Source organism: Pipistrellus kuhlii, unplaced genomic scaffold (genome assembly GCF_014108245.1).
Source record: "Pipistrellus kuhlii isolate mPipKuh1 unplaced genomic scaffold, mPipKuh1.p scaffold_m20_p_9, whole genome shotgun sequence".
Taxonomy (NCBI): Eukaryota; Metazoa; Chordata; class Mammalia; order Chiroptera; family Vespertilionidae; genus Pipistrellus; species Pipistrellus kuhlii.
This window is the reverse complement of record NW_023425595.1, coordinates 29,619,523-29,634,124: the sequence shown is the minus strand read 5'-3', so window position 1 is coordinate 29,634,124 and position 14,602 is coordinate 29,619,523. Positions and strand designations below refer to the sequence as shown.

The 14,602-nt window shown below is 40.9% G+C and overlaps 1 protein-coding gene across 1 annotated transcript in view; it reads right to left on the bottom strand.

The window, feature by feature from the left end:
- Positions 1 to 1,464, bottom strand: part of LOC118712451 (interferon-induced very large GTPase 1-like) — a 30,772-nt gene extending 29,308 nt beyond the window's left edge. The window contains exon 1 of the mRNA XM_045578128.1: positions 1,416 to 1,464. The gene's annotated coding sequence lies outside the window, so the exon portion shown is untranslated. The remainder of the gene's footprint in view (positions 1 to 1,415) is intronic.
- Between the last annotated feature and the right edge of the window lie 13,138 nt (positions 1,465 to 14,602).

The window sequence follows — 14,602 nt, the reverse complement described above, 5'->3', positions numbered from 1 at the left end:
GGCTCCTATATGTATGTAATTATATGTGGTTTTCTCCTGTTAATCTCTCCTAAGTCAATTTAATTATTAGACTAGCCAATGAACTCAGAAGGGCAGTAGAGAAACTTTCCTCCCCTCCAATATTGTGTTACTCCAGCCCTTCCCCATCTTCCTTGCTCAGGCTTCAATACTCCTGACCACTCAGTTCCAGTTTCTCATTGGTGAAGTCTTCCATTTACTTCAGGATGTAGTTCGTGCCTCTCTTTTCTGTTCCTACATGAGCCATAACAACAATGTTAAACTTCTCCTGGATCCCTTTACTCCAGGAGAGTAAAAGAAATACAGCCTCCTTTTTGTGTTCTAATAAACAACTGACTGCAAAGGATTGCTCTTTCCCTTAGGACTTAGAGAGATAAGACTCACCGATATCTCACCTTTTCACTTATAATGAGGGCAGACACAGACCCTTTAAATTCTCATGTCTTACCTCTTAAATAAGGTGAGCTGAGCTGTTTGTCCTCACTGATCAATTGAAACAAGGTTTCTTATGGAACTAAAATTTCATAATGCAGCTGAAAAATGAGTTAACCTTCTCACCTTACTCCAGGTGAATTAAGCACCTCCTGACCCAGCCTATAACCCATCCTTAATGATATCTCCTAAGAATCAGCACTCTCTTACTATCCTGCTCCCTTAATACCCTGTTTTTTCTAGAAGAACCTTCTTGTCCCTTTCCCTAAAAATAAAGTTCTCTTCTGCAGGGAAAAGCTTAACTCATATTTAAGTTGCATTCTTTCAGAAACTTGTAGCTCTATGTTTGTTTCTCTCTCCACCTCCATTGCAATAGTCTCCTTCCCCTTATTGTAATCATTCTGTCAAATAAAGTATTTTTACAAAGTTTAGATTTTATTTTTATCTGATAATCCAAATTACTATATTGTTTCATTATCTGTTTCAATATTGTATTCCCTTTCCTTCAGATTTGGAGCTGGATTTGTTTGTTTGTTTGTTTTTTAACAAAGACAATGCCAGTTTCATGCTGTGTTTTTTTTTTTTTTTTTTTTTTTACAGAGAGGAAGGGAGATGGAGAGAGAGTTAGAAACATCAATGAGAAACATCAATCAGCTGCCTCTTGCATACCCCCTACTGGGGATGTACCCACAACCAAAGTACATGCTCTTGACCTGAATTGAACCTGGGACCCTTGAGTCCGCAGGCCAATGCTCTATCCACTAAGCCAAACCAGCTAGGGCTCGTGATGTGTTCTTAGCATGTCTTAACCTGCCTGTGTCTCTGACTGTTCCCTATGACTAGTTCCATCAATTTCTGTTTCTGCTTTAGTCTCAGAGTCTGTTGTTGTATCTTTCTGTCTCCCTCATATTCCTCCTTCTTCACCTACTTGTCTCCTTGAAGCCAAGCTCCGGTTTTCAGATTATTCCAGAGAGACCTGCATGTAGAGTAGGTTGCTTTCCAGAGTCTGGTAAGCTGCTGACTATGGTCTCCAGCCCAGACTTAGGTTCCCTTTACAAGTAAGAAGGGAAAAACTGCTTTCACACTTCTTGTTGGTTGTTTTTATCTTTTTAAAAATTCAGCTGATTGCCGAAACCTGTTTGGCTCAATGGATAGAGCATTGGCTTGGGGACTGAAGAGTCCCGGGTTCGATTCCGGTCAAGGGCATGTACCTTGGTTGCAGGCATATCCCCAGTAGGGGGTGTGCAAGAGGCAGCTGATCGATGACTCTCTCTCATCGATGTTTCTAACTCTGTATCTCTCTCCCTTCCTCTCTGTACAAAAATCAATAAAATATATATTTTTAAAAAATTCAGCTGATTAAAAGAAATTCCTTGTTTGCTTGTTCATTTTTTTTATTGTGACTCCTGGGTTTTCAAATTACTCCAAATAAAAGACTAATGTTAGTGTGTGTGTGTGTGTGTGTGTGTGTGTGTGTGTGTGACTGTGTGTGTGTACCACAGTTGGAGATGGGTGAGCACAGGGGAAAAGCTTTCAGTACTAATTAAAATTGTTTGTTTTTATTTCCCACAAAAAAACATTTTGCTAAAAGTAGCTATTTTACTGTAGTTGAGTTAAAAATTTTAATGTTATATTAGCTGATTTGGATGATTTAATTCAACACTAACATGAGCTAAACTCTAAAAGCATATTGTGTGCTTATGGTGAGAAGGAGATAATTTACTGTTCTCTTTTACATTAGAGCTTTTTACTGATGTTATTTCTGATTGCTTTCCCATGTGAACAGAAACATCTGAAACAGAGTCACTATTGTGGAGGGGCCAAAGTTGGTTTTATTGATATTTATCACCAGATAGAAGATGAACTTTTAAACTGCCAACCACAAGCGTCCACATCCTGTTGCAGTTATCAGAATGAGGCTCATTTCTGTGAAATCCAACCTAGCAACTAGCTTATAACCTAGTCTATAGACTAACATTATTTTTGCCTATACCAATCATAATTCTTTCAAAACAAGGCATGAAAAACTGTGGTTTTGCCTTTTAAAGTCTTTCTCCTTTCTCTCACAACCTGCCCCTCTTAGAGCACTTTCCATGTGCCTCCTGAATCTATGTCTCCAGGTTAAAACCCCTAAGATCTCAAATAAACTTTTGATTTGATTGAAGCCTCAGTTTTTACTTGTTTGACACCCTCAAACCTAAATCCCATGTAAAGCATTTTGTTTTGTTGAGTATTATCTCTGTCCAGGATCTAATTCATGATAGTATTGCTTGTAGATAAGATAAGTACTGTTCTTCTTCTATTTCAAATTTTATATGTCTGACACACACATATTCTTCCTGATGGACCTCATACTCATTTTGTCCATTCCTCCAGAAATCCTACCCACATAGTCTCATATTACCTCTACTCACTCCCAGTATACCTGCACCATTCCACCTTCATGGACTACATTGAGCTCTTCTGTGTTGTTCTCCCATAGAATTTAGTATACAATTGTAATTCTCTTATCACATGGTGCTGCATTGTATCTGTTTGCTTGTTTATATAATGTCTCCCAAACTTCAAACATCCCACCTCTCTGTGCTTCTCCTGGTTTGGGGGCGGGGATCTGTCTTTTTCATTTTTATATCCTAGTTCTAACAAAGTGCATGACATACATAGGTAATCAAGAAATGTGTGATGATTGAATAGGAAAAGTAGCCTATCTCTCTGAGCTTATTTTTTTCATGTATGTGTGAAGATATTAACAACTATTTCAGTGAGTTAACATGAGGAACAAAAAGTCTGTAAGAGGGCTGGCATATTATCTTAACAATAAGACTTATCTTTTCCTATTCTTTTTGCTTAGTGTAGGAGCACAGGTATTTTCTAATAGGCAAGGTTTTTTCCACTTCCCCCTGTTTTATTGAGAAACAAACGATATACCTCACTGTATAAGTTTAAGGCATATGACATGATCATTGGATTTACATACAGGTATATTATGAAATAATTACCACAAAAGTTTCAGCTAACATCCATCATGTTTAAAGAAATATATTTGATTTCAGGGAGGAAGGGAGAGGGAGAGATAAAAACATCCTACCTTATAAAAGAGTAATATGCAAATTAACCATCACTCTACTCAAACCACGCCCACCACCCATGCTTACCAGCCAATCAGAGCGGGTATGCAAATTAGCCTCAACCAAGATGGCTGTAGTCACAGAGAGCAGTTGAGAGGCTTGGATTTCCCTGGCAATGGAAGCCAAGCTTTCTGCCTGCTCTAGCCTTCCCTGCCTCCACTCAAGGCTACAAAGTTTCAATTATAGAAGATAAATAAAACCAAACAGAAATGGCGACAGCCGGATTGAACAGGGAACTTGGCTCCACTCCAGGCTACAAAGTTTCAATTGTAGAAGGTAAATAAATTCCAGATACCAGGGCCTCCTGCTTGGGTCACCGGGGGTGTGGCTGGCCTGCAAACCACTACAGACCCCTCTCCCAGGAGGCCCCACACCCCAAGGAAACCTCTATCCTGATCTGGGACACTCTTCAGGGCAAACCAGCTGGCTCCCACCCATGCACCAGGCCTCTATTCTATCTAATAAAAGAATAATATGCAGATTGACCATCACTCCAACACAAAAGATCAAGATAGCTGCCCCCATGTGGTCAAAGATCCTGCCCCTATGTGCATAGAAGATGGCCAGAAGGAGAGGGCAGTTGGGAGGGACCAGGCCTGCAAGGGAGGGCAGTTGAGGGTGATCAACTCTGAATGGGAGGGCAGTTAGGAGTGGCCAGGTCAGCAGAGGAGGGAAGTTGGGTTCAAACAGGCTGGCAGGGGAGCAGTTAGACATCAATCAGGCTGGCATGGGAGTGGTTAGGGGGTGATCAGGTTGGCAGGAAGAAGTGGTTAGCAGCAATCATGCAGGTAGGCAGGAGAGCAGTTGAAAGTCAGCAGTCCTGGATTGTGAGAGGGCATTTGGACATCCCTCAAGGGGTCCCAGATTGTAGAGGGTACAGGCTGGGCTGAGGAACACCCCTCCACCCCATGCACGAATATTGTGCACCGGGCCTCTAGTATCATATTGATATATAAGAAAAGGCTAATATGCAAATTGTCCCCTTGACCAGGAGTTCAACTAGCAAGCAGGCCAACCGACCTCCCATGTCTCCTCCCCCTTGCCATTCTGGCCAGACCCCACCCATGTGGGAATTCATGCATGGGGCCTATAACACACACACACACACACACACACACACACACACACACACACACATATATATATATATATATATATATATATATATATATATATATAGTATATATATAAATATAACATATATATATTATATATAAATATAACATATATATATAATATATATATGTTAGAGGTATTATATACTGAGTGGCAAGATTATTATGCATTCAGTGATCATAATAATCTGGCCACTCAGTGTAGATACAAGAAAAAAAGAAAGATATAAAATAAAAACAATGCTCTCCTTGTGATGAGAACACTTAGGATTTACTTTCTCAACAACTCTCCTCTATATCACACAGCAGTCAGTGTTGGCTATAGTCATCATATTGTACATTACATTTCCAGTACTTATTAGCCTTATAACTGGAAGTTTGTACCTTTTAGCCAGCTTCCTTTAATTTCTCCTCCCCACCTCTAATTCTTGTAACTACAAGTATGATCTCTTTTTATTGAGTTTTTTTTCTTTTTCTTTTTCTTTTTTTAGATTCCACATGTAAGTGTGGTCATATGCCTCCAGATTCATTCATGTTGTCACAAATGGTAGGATTTCCTTTTGTTTTATGGATGTTCCTTTTTCTAATTTGAACTTCTATGTTTTTCTCTGAGTGCCACCAAGTTGTAGTTCTTGGGGAGTTATTTTCACTCTTTTGCTGGGTCTTGTCTCTTTGCCTATGTCATGTCTATCGCTATGCTATGAATCTGCATTTGATAGAGTCTATGTCTGATCCATCTCAGACTCCTCCACAGTGTGAGCACTTTTTCAGTATATGGTATGATCTTTGTAGATGTTGCCTAAATAAATGAAGCAGGGTAAGCAATCCCTGGGCCTAAGACCAGATTCCCACACCCCTGTCTACCACAGCCACTTCCTGTTATTCAGGTCAACCCTCAGCACTGAGAAGAGACTTTGTTTCACTTTCAGGTCTCATCTCAAGTCTTAGAAACTTGTGTGCTTTTTCACAGGATCTTTGTTAAGCAATAACTGAAATTTATTTGCAAGATGTTTTCTGTAGGTTTCATGTTTGCCAACCAGTTTTCCAACTTAAGTTACGTTTGAAAAATTCTACCCTTTCTCAGAATAAACAAAAGGAAAAGGAAGCCGCTGAGACCTCCCTGGAAATACTAGAGAAAGTCAGTGACCCAGGGGCACATCCAGGGCCAGAATTAGAGTGAGTCCAGAGAGGCGCAAGGGACCTTGAGAATGAAGGAGTCCGTAAGTTTTCCACCATAGTTCCATCCTTCCACAAGCTTTGACTAAAAGTCATATGGAGTGAGATAATCCATCTCTAAAACACTTAAGAAAGAAAAGGAGAAAAGGAAGGAAAATCAGATAACTCAGGCAAATCAGCAACAAGCCAGTCTTCCTTTGTTTCAACATCAGAGGTGTGGGTCTTTTCCCTTCACCAAGCAAATCTGCAACACCAACCAGCTGTCCCACAATGCAACTCATTCCGACAGATCCCACAGGTTAAGGGCTCAGCCCCACCTTCAGATGCCAATCTCAACCAGCAGGTTCCCTGGTACTTACTCGTTTCTGACAAACTTGGCTACAAATCAGCAGTTCTCACACCCTTTCTCAGGTTCCATTAATTTTCTAGGGTGGTTCACAGAACTCAGGGAAACATTTTCCTTATGTTCACAAGTTTAGGATTAAAGGATAGGATAAAGGATGCAGATTAAGAGATACAGAGGGTTGGGGTCTGAGAGGATCCTGAGTACAGGAGCTTCTGTTTCCATGCAGTTGCGGTGCATCAGTCTCCCAGTATCTTTATAATAAAAGGCTAATATGCAAATTGTCCCTACAGGTGCGAGTTCAACCAACTGGGAGTTAGATGTGTGCTGACCACCAGGGGGTGGTGAGGAACTTGGCAGACTTGGGTGATGTGGAGCTGGCCGTGGATGGCAGGGGAGGCGCTGCTGGCCCTGATGGGCCCCAACGAGAGCAGCACCGAGGCAGGATAGTGGAGCAGTTGAGTGGGTTGTGGGTGGGAAGGGAGGCTTTGGCCAGCAGCTGGGGGAAGAGAGGCCCCGGCTAGCAGCCAGCAGCTGCTAGGGACCCTACCCGTGCACAAATTTTGTGCACCGGCCCTCTGGTATGGTTATATTCACCAACCAGAAAAGTCTTTGAAACCCATGCTATTGGGGTTTTATGGAGGCTTTCTCTCATAGGCACAATTTACTATGAATTCCATTTCCAGCCCCTCCCCTCTCTAGAGATGGGACGGGGCTGTGGCTCAAGATACCAAGCTTCTAATCATGGCTTTGACTTTTCTGGTGACCAGTCTCAGCCAGGAGCCATCTAGGAGCTCAACTAGTGTCACCTCATTAGATTAAAAGATGCTCCTTGTGATCTTATAACTGGGGAATTATCACAAGGGTGTGAGGAGCCCTGTGTCAGGAACTGGGACGAAGACCAAATATATATTCCTGATTATATCACAATATCACATCAGGGAAAGACACAGAGGCACCAGCTCCTACCTTCGGCTGGCTTTTCTTCCTATCTCTCAGGGCAGTGCTCAGCTGTAACAAGTAGAGCATTGCTTGCAGAGGAAGTGTAAAAGAAGACCATCCCCCTTCTCTCCTGTGAACTCTGAGTTTTTCGTGTTTCTTCTGTCCTATCATACCTTTATCCTACTCACTTTAAAAGCCATGAATTTCTGAGCAAGTTATCAGGTGCATTATCCTTGCAGATGACAGGGATATGAGAATTTAGGATGATTTGTTAAGAGGGAGCTATTGTCAGTAGTCCTCTTAAAGTTATGTGTTAACAAGGAAAGTGGACTCAGAGTCCTTTCTCACTACTACCTAACTATGTAATCTTGGGTCACTCATTTAATTCCCCAGTCTTCCATTTTACCAAAATGCATGGTATTGATCAAATGAGATAATCCTAGTGCCTAACCTGGAGTAGGGGCTCAACAAATTCATTTTTCCCCTTCAAGTCCTGCTCAAAGGAACCTCTAGTGTAAACTCTATCTCAACCTCAGCTGGGGATGTTGAAACCAATTATGAAGAAGAGAATACGAAGTTTAAGAAAACTTCCACCAGCAAACACAGGGGAAATCACTTGTAACTTTATAGACATTATTATCCTATCTAATAAAAGAGTAATATGCAAATTGACTGTCACTCCAACACACAAGATGGCTACCCCCATGTGGTCAAAGATGGTTGCCACCATGTGGATACAAGACAGCCACCACAAGATGGCCAGCAGTGGAGGGCAGTTGGGAAGGACCAGGCCCCCAAGGGAGAGCAGTTGTAGGCGATTAGGCCAGCAGGGAAGGGAAGTTGGGAGGGATCAGACCTGCAAGGGGGGGCAGTTGGAGTAATCAAGCCTGCAAAGGAGGGCAGTTAAGGGTGACCAGGCTTAAAGAGGAGGGAAGTTGGGGGCGATTGGGCCTGCAGAAAAGGGCAGTTGAAGGGGGGACTCCTGTAGGGGAGAGCAGTTGGAGGAGACCATGCCTGTAGGGGAGGGCAGTTAGTGGTGACTAGATCTGCAGGTGAGGGCAGTTAGGGGTGTACAGGACTCCAAGGGATGGCAGAGGAGCAATTAGGCATCAATCAGCTGGCAGGGGAGTGGTTAGTGGGTGATCAGGTGGCAAGCAGAAGTAGTTAGGAGCAATCAGAAGGCAGGCAGGTGAGCAGTTGGGAGCCAGCATTCCTGGATTGTGAGAGGGATCCCAGATTGGAGAGGGTGCAGGCTAGGCTGATGGCAGGTCTATGCCCTCCCACATGCACAGATTTTGTGTTCTGGGCCTCTAGTATATAAATAATGGTATTGAGCATATAGGATCCTGGATAAATTTCCACCAATGGAATTAGTTAGAGTAAATGTAGATAATTTGTTGTAGATTGGGATTTGGGATAGCCGCCTTTGCAGAGAGTCCTGAAGGATATTCAGCTGCAGGGAAGTGGTAGGAGTGGCCTCACAGAAGAGCTACCAGCAATATGTCAGCAATTGTGCACTTTCATTGGACCAAAAGGGTACCACTGGTGAATATTGAGAGCATTAGAGAGATTACTAATCACTAAAAGTGCCTCTGGGTTTGGGGTCATATTTGAGGAGGAAGTTTATTCAGGATTATTGTTAGTTTGGTTAAACAGAAACTTAGAGTTGATGTAATTTGGGATGCCATTTTAGAAAAATATTTTTGAACCCTCAAACTGATTAACCCAGGCATATTCTTTACATATCCAATTTAAGCAAATCCTGTTGGTTATATCACAAAATATATCATGAGTCAAGCCACTTGACTATGTAAGGCACTTGACTATGTAAGGCACTAACCACAATCATCCTAATTCAAGCTATAATCATCTCTTTTTTTGGGGCTGTTGCAATAGTCTCCTAACTAATTTCTCTGTGCTGTCATTGTCATTGTGCTCTTCCCCACTCCTCTCTCAGTCTGTTCTCTACACAGTATTGAGAATGATCTTTAAAATTGAAAGCATGATACCACTCCTTTGCTAGAAAATCTCCAAAAGCTCCCCAACTCACTCTTAGCCAAAGTGACAACCCTTATAATATCCCACAAGGTTCCACATGAACTTCATCTCTGGCCCCTCTCCCTTGCACATTGTGATACAATCACTGGCGTCCTTGATGGTCCTCAGTCACCCCAGGCATACTTGCACTTTGAGGTCTTTGCTCTTGTTCCTTTTCTTCAAAAATCTATTTTCCCGGCTTAACCCTCACTTTCTCCAGAATTCTGCTCAAATTTCACTCTACCTGGAAAAGTCTCACCTGAGGAGCCTGTAATAAATAGCAGGATTTTTTTTATATCTAATATTTGCTATTCTCTTTAATGTGCAATTCTTTGTTTTATTTTGTTTTTCTTAACACCAGCCACCATTGGATATAGTATTCACTTTCTAATTTATTTATTTATTTATTTATTTATTTATTTATTTATTTATTATCTTTGTAAGTGGCTGCATCATCTTTTTGGTATCTATTGTTTGTCTGTTTTCCACTCGTCTTCCCCCCAACCCCCTCCCCAACCAGTACACAAAATTGTGCATGGTGGGGGGAGGGGAGTCTCTCAGCCCAGCCTGCACCCTCTTCAATCTGGGACCCCTCGGGGGATGTCCTACTAACTCTCACAATTGGAGGCCACTGGCTCTTAATAGCTCATCTGCCTGCCTGCCTGATCGCCCCTAACCCCTCTGCCTGTCTGATCACCCTTAGCCACCTCTGCCTGCCTGATTGCCCCTAACTGCCTCTTCCTCACTCTGCACCCGGGACCCAGGATTCCCTCCTCTGGCCAGTTGTAGGCATCTGAGACCTGGCCTTCCCTCCCTCTGGACAGCCACAGGCACCCAGGACCCAAGGCCAGCTTTGCCCAGGCTGGCAGCAGCCACCGGGGACCATGGGCAGGTGTCTTGTCCCTCTCTCAGACCACAGACTGGATGGTCCCCATTTCTCTCTCCCCAGTGTTGAGCATCTGAGCAGTTCGGCCTTGAGGGCGCAAGGGCATGACAACCATTTGCATATTAGCTCTTTATTATATAGGATTGCTTCTTTCCACTAGAATGTAAGTTTTATGAAAATAGAGACTTTTCACATCCTTCTATGTAGATATATAAGGAATTGCCTCATTTTTCTTATTAAATTCTATTACTAAATTTATTAAATTCAAATTTCTGAATTAAATTCTAGTCAGAACTACTTATCTTCTTAGCAACCTCCAAGTAATGGGCATTTAAATGGTTTCTAAAATTTCTTTTATGTGCAATTCTGTGATGAATATCTTTCCATAATTGTCTTGTATACATTTATACATTTAGGATAATTTTGAGAAGTGGAATTGTTAGGTCATGTCCTTTACTAAGGTTTTTGGTACACATTACAAAATAGCCCTCCTGTGTACAGGCAATATATTATCCTTTCCATTTCTACATATGCTGGCTAACATTTACTTTAATTATTTATTTTAATTATTATCAACTTTGTTTGCATTGTGTTTCAATTTACATTTATTTGGATATTATTGACATTGACACTTATTTTATTTATTTATGTGATATTTTTAAAAAATTATCTTTATTGTTCAAAGTATTACAGATGTTCCCTTCTTTTTCCCTCCATTGATCCCCTCCATCCTACACTCAGCCCTCCTGGGCCTTCACCACACTATAAAATTTATTTATTTATTTACATTTCAATTTCAGCTGTTTGGGTATGCATTTTATTTTTTATTTATTTATTTTTTTTAAATATATTTTATTGATTTTTCACAGAGAGGAAGAGAGAGGGATAGAGAGTTAGAAACATCGATGAGAGAGAATCATCAATAAGCTGCCTCTTGCACATCTTCCACTGGGGATGTGCCCGCAACCAAGGTACATGCCCTTGCCCAGAATTGAACCTGGGACCTTTCAGTCCACAGGCCAACGCTCTATCCACTGAGCCAAACCGGTCCCAGCTGGGTATGCATTTTAATATTCTTAGATATTTTCATTTGGGTGTGTTTATTTTTCATGCTCATTAATACATTTTATAAAATTTTCATATATTATGATGGCAGATTTCTGCCTTTTTTACATATTGCAAATATTTTTTCCTTTCTTTCATACCTTCAAACTTGATTTTCATTTTGCTTTATTTTTCCTATATAAAGGTTTTTAACTTATATGAAATCAGATCTATCAATATCTTATTCCTTAATATGGTCTGACTTTGGTTTTATTATAAGGGTTTTCTCACTGAAAGATTATAAATTACTCAAAACATTTTTCACTTCTATGGGAGTTTTTTACATTTGGATTTTTATTTTATTTAAAATATAAGGTAATGATCTACCAAACATTTATCTGAATAATATGCCATTTTCCCCAACCACATTTGTTGAATACTCATCTCTCTATAATGGTATTTTATTTGGTTATGCTTTTTTTCATTGATTTCTTTGATCCTTGTATTTCTGGTCTGGTAGTATACAATGTTAATTGCTGTTGCTCTGTAAATTTTACTATTAATTTACGATTACTATTAATTTTCAAATTGTTATTTTATGGATACCTTTTATAAAGCTATTATTTCAGATATATTTATAATTGCTTGATTCGATTCTCCTACAAATTCTGAATGTAGTATTAGTATCTCCTCTAGCCGAAGACCCACCTACAGGGAACTACCTCTGTCTTTCCATCCCTCTCTGATCTCACACCATCTTGTTGATGATAGCTTTGTAAGTGGCTGCATGATCTTTTTGGCATCTATTGTTTGTCTGTTTTCCACTGGTCTTTCCCCAACCCCAACTCCTAAAGGAGGGACACTCTCAGATTCATTTTTATTCTGCTGGCTGTTGGGCAGAGTTCTTGGACTATAACAGGTGTTCAGGAAATAATTGCTAAATCGATTCATGGTTTTTCTCTTAGTCCTCTGAATTGAAATTTCTGCAACTGTGGATAATAGTGCCCAAATGGTTTTACTCAAGGAAACAAATAGAATATTGAGCTTAATGGGCCTAACACAGGGCCTCACCAAACAGTTGTGCCTTACTCTTTGTTTCCTTCTCTGAGGGTGGCATCACCAATGGTGAGAAGAAGAAAGAAAGAAAGAAAGAAATTCTAAGTCAGACATATTCAGCTTTATTATTTCTGAGTTTTGGACTTCATCTACATGAAATTGTGTATTAATATAGGGAAATCACTCACTTTATGCTCTATAACATAGTCTACACTCAAATCAGGTTGTAATTGTGAAGATCAAATAAGCGCAGAACAAGAGGCATCACACTGCCTCCCTGTTCTTCCTTGTGTAATTTGAACTTTCACAACCCTCCAGAAGGAAGAGATCTCATAGCTTGCCCAGAGTCTTCCAGGCATTTCTTCTCTGTTTTGGGCTTATTACATGCTTATGACGTGTCTTTGTTCTTCCTCAGTGCTGTGGGGGATGGGGAGGGGTGCAGAGGGCTGGGCCCAGAACGGATGTCACCCTGCTTCTTATTTCCTCAAAGTGAAACTATTTTAGCTCTACAACTAATGTTTATTGTCTCATACATTTGAATGATTTCATGGATAAATTACACATAGATTCAAAAATATGACCACATTTCTTGCTTGGCTTCCTCCCTGTTAATCTGAGCAAATATTCTTTTTTTTTTTTCTTCAATTTCCAGAAATAGGGTGATTTTGACTGTCATTAGGGGTAATTTTAAAAATTAGTGAAAAGAGTACTTCAGAGGGTAAGGTCAAAATGATGGCGAAGCACCATGGGCTAGCAGGAGCCAGAAGGAAAAGTTCTCAAATACCTGTCTTTGAAGGAGAGGATCACTGCTCACCGGAGATGGCCAGAGAGGAAACCAGAAAGACGAGGCAGGAAACCAGAAGGCAAGAAAGCCTAGTTGATTTCAAAAGATGTGATGCGCATCTTTTTAAAACTGTTTGCTGCCTCTTGACATAGCACTAGGGCAAGTTCTGGTTTATATCTGTTTGTCAGCATGAATCTGGCTCCTTGAGATGAAGCCTCAGACTCCTGATGAATCACTTGCAGAATTTCATGGAAATCGCCAGAACGATAACCCTCGTTCGGTTGTTCTCTTTTAGGCATCATTTCTTTAACCAGTTTTACAATTTGAGCTGTTGTCTTGTTTATGATTTCTTTTTCAAATATTCTGTCCCTCCCCATCCCCTTCTGCCCTGCTAGTCACCTGCAGAAACCTCCCAGTGGCCAAAACCAATCTGTAGTCAGAAGGCAAGGAAGCCTAGCTGATTCAAACTAGTAAGATTAGCTTCATGGTATATGATGCAAAGCGTTCAATGTAGAAAGTTGAGAGTGGTCCCAAAGAGACAAAAGGAAATTGCCCAGCACAATTATGCATCTTTAAAATTCCCAGGATAAAATATTTTTATGAGAGTCCAAGAGACCTATATAACATGGCACCTGCCTTCCTATCTAATTTAACCTCCTACCGGGCCCCATACACAATTTGTGTTCTAACCACATTTCAGTGGACTTCTAATTCCTCAGAGTGTTCAAGCTCTTCCTCCTACTTGAATTTCTTTTTCCTTTGGTTGACAGTCCTTGTTCTTCTAGATTGGGCTCAGGCTTCATGTGCCTTATCTTAAAAGCATTTCCTGATGTTTTTCTGAGCCTAGGCAAAGCTTTAATTACTTCCATGATGACAAATCTTGTAATTTATTGTAGATACTGATATTTACTTCCTCCTCTCAAGCACATCTTGAATAAAACATGCGGGCTCCAGCATAGGAGGTTTGAAGGGGTTCAGGGCTAAGCAAGGTAAAAGGCAGGACTGCAAGATAGCAGCAGAACTTTAACTTTATTTGGGTGACGTGACAAGTTTGCACCTTAGAGGAGGGGGAGAGTCCCTGGCAGCATGAGACCATCCCGAGGCGGCATCTACTTAGAAGGGGAAAAGGAGAGAGGAACTCCCAGGGGGTCAAAGAGGGACCTACCATTCAGTAGTGAGTCTTTAAATCATAGAGCTCCAAAGGACAGCCACAGCTTGGGGTCTATATAGCCCTGAAGTTTTTCTTTCAATGAGATCAGTTTTGCAAAGTGTACAGAGCAGGGAAGCATGGTATGTGCTTGTTTGGGCTATATTAACAACTATTGGCTGTGTAAAATGTTGAATTGGCACCAGTGGGCTTTTGCTCTAATGGGTGGCAGGCTGCTGTGAAGAAATAGACAACCTAAGGTCCAACATAAAGAGACTGTCTTTGCTCATTCATGCAGTACCCAGAAGCCATGTCTTATATTTCTCTATATGCCCAACACTTGGCAAAATTCCTAGCAAATAGCAGGGACTCAATTAACAATTAAGCAATATAAGAAGGAATTTGTCAAGGAAAGAAGGGGGGGGGGGAGGAAGAAGAAAAGATGCCCAATATAGTCTTGATTTTTAAATTTTTCTTTGCTATGTAATTTTGTA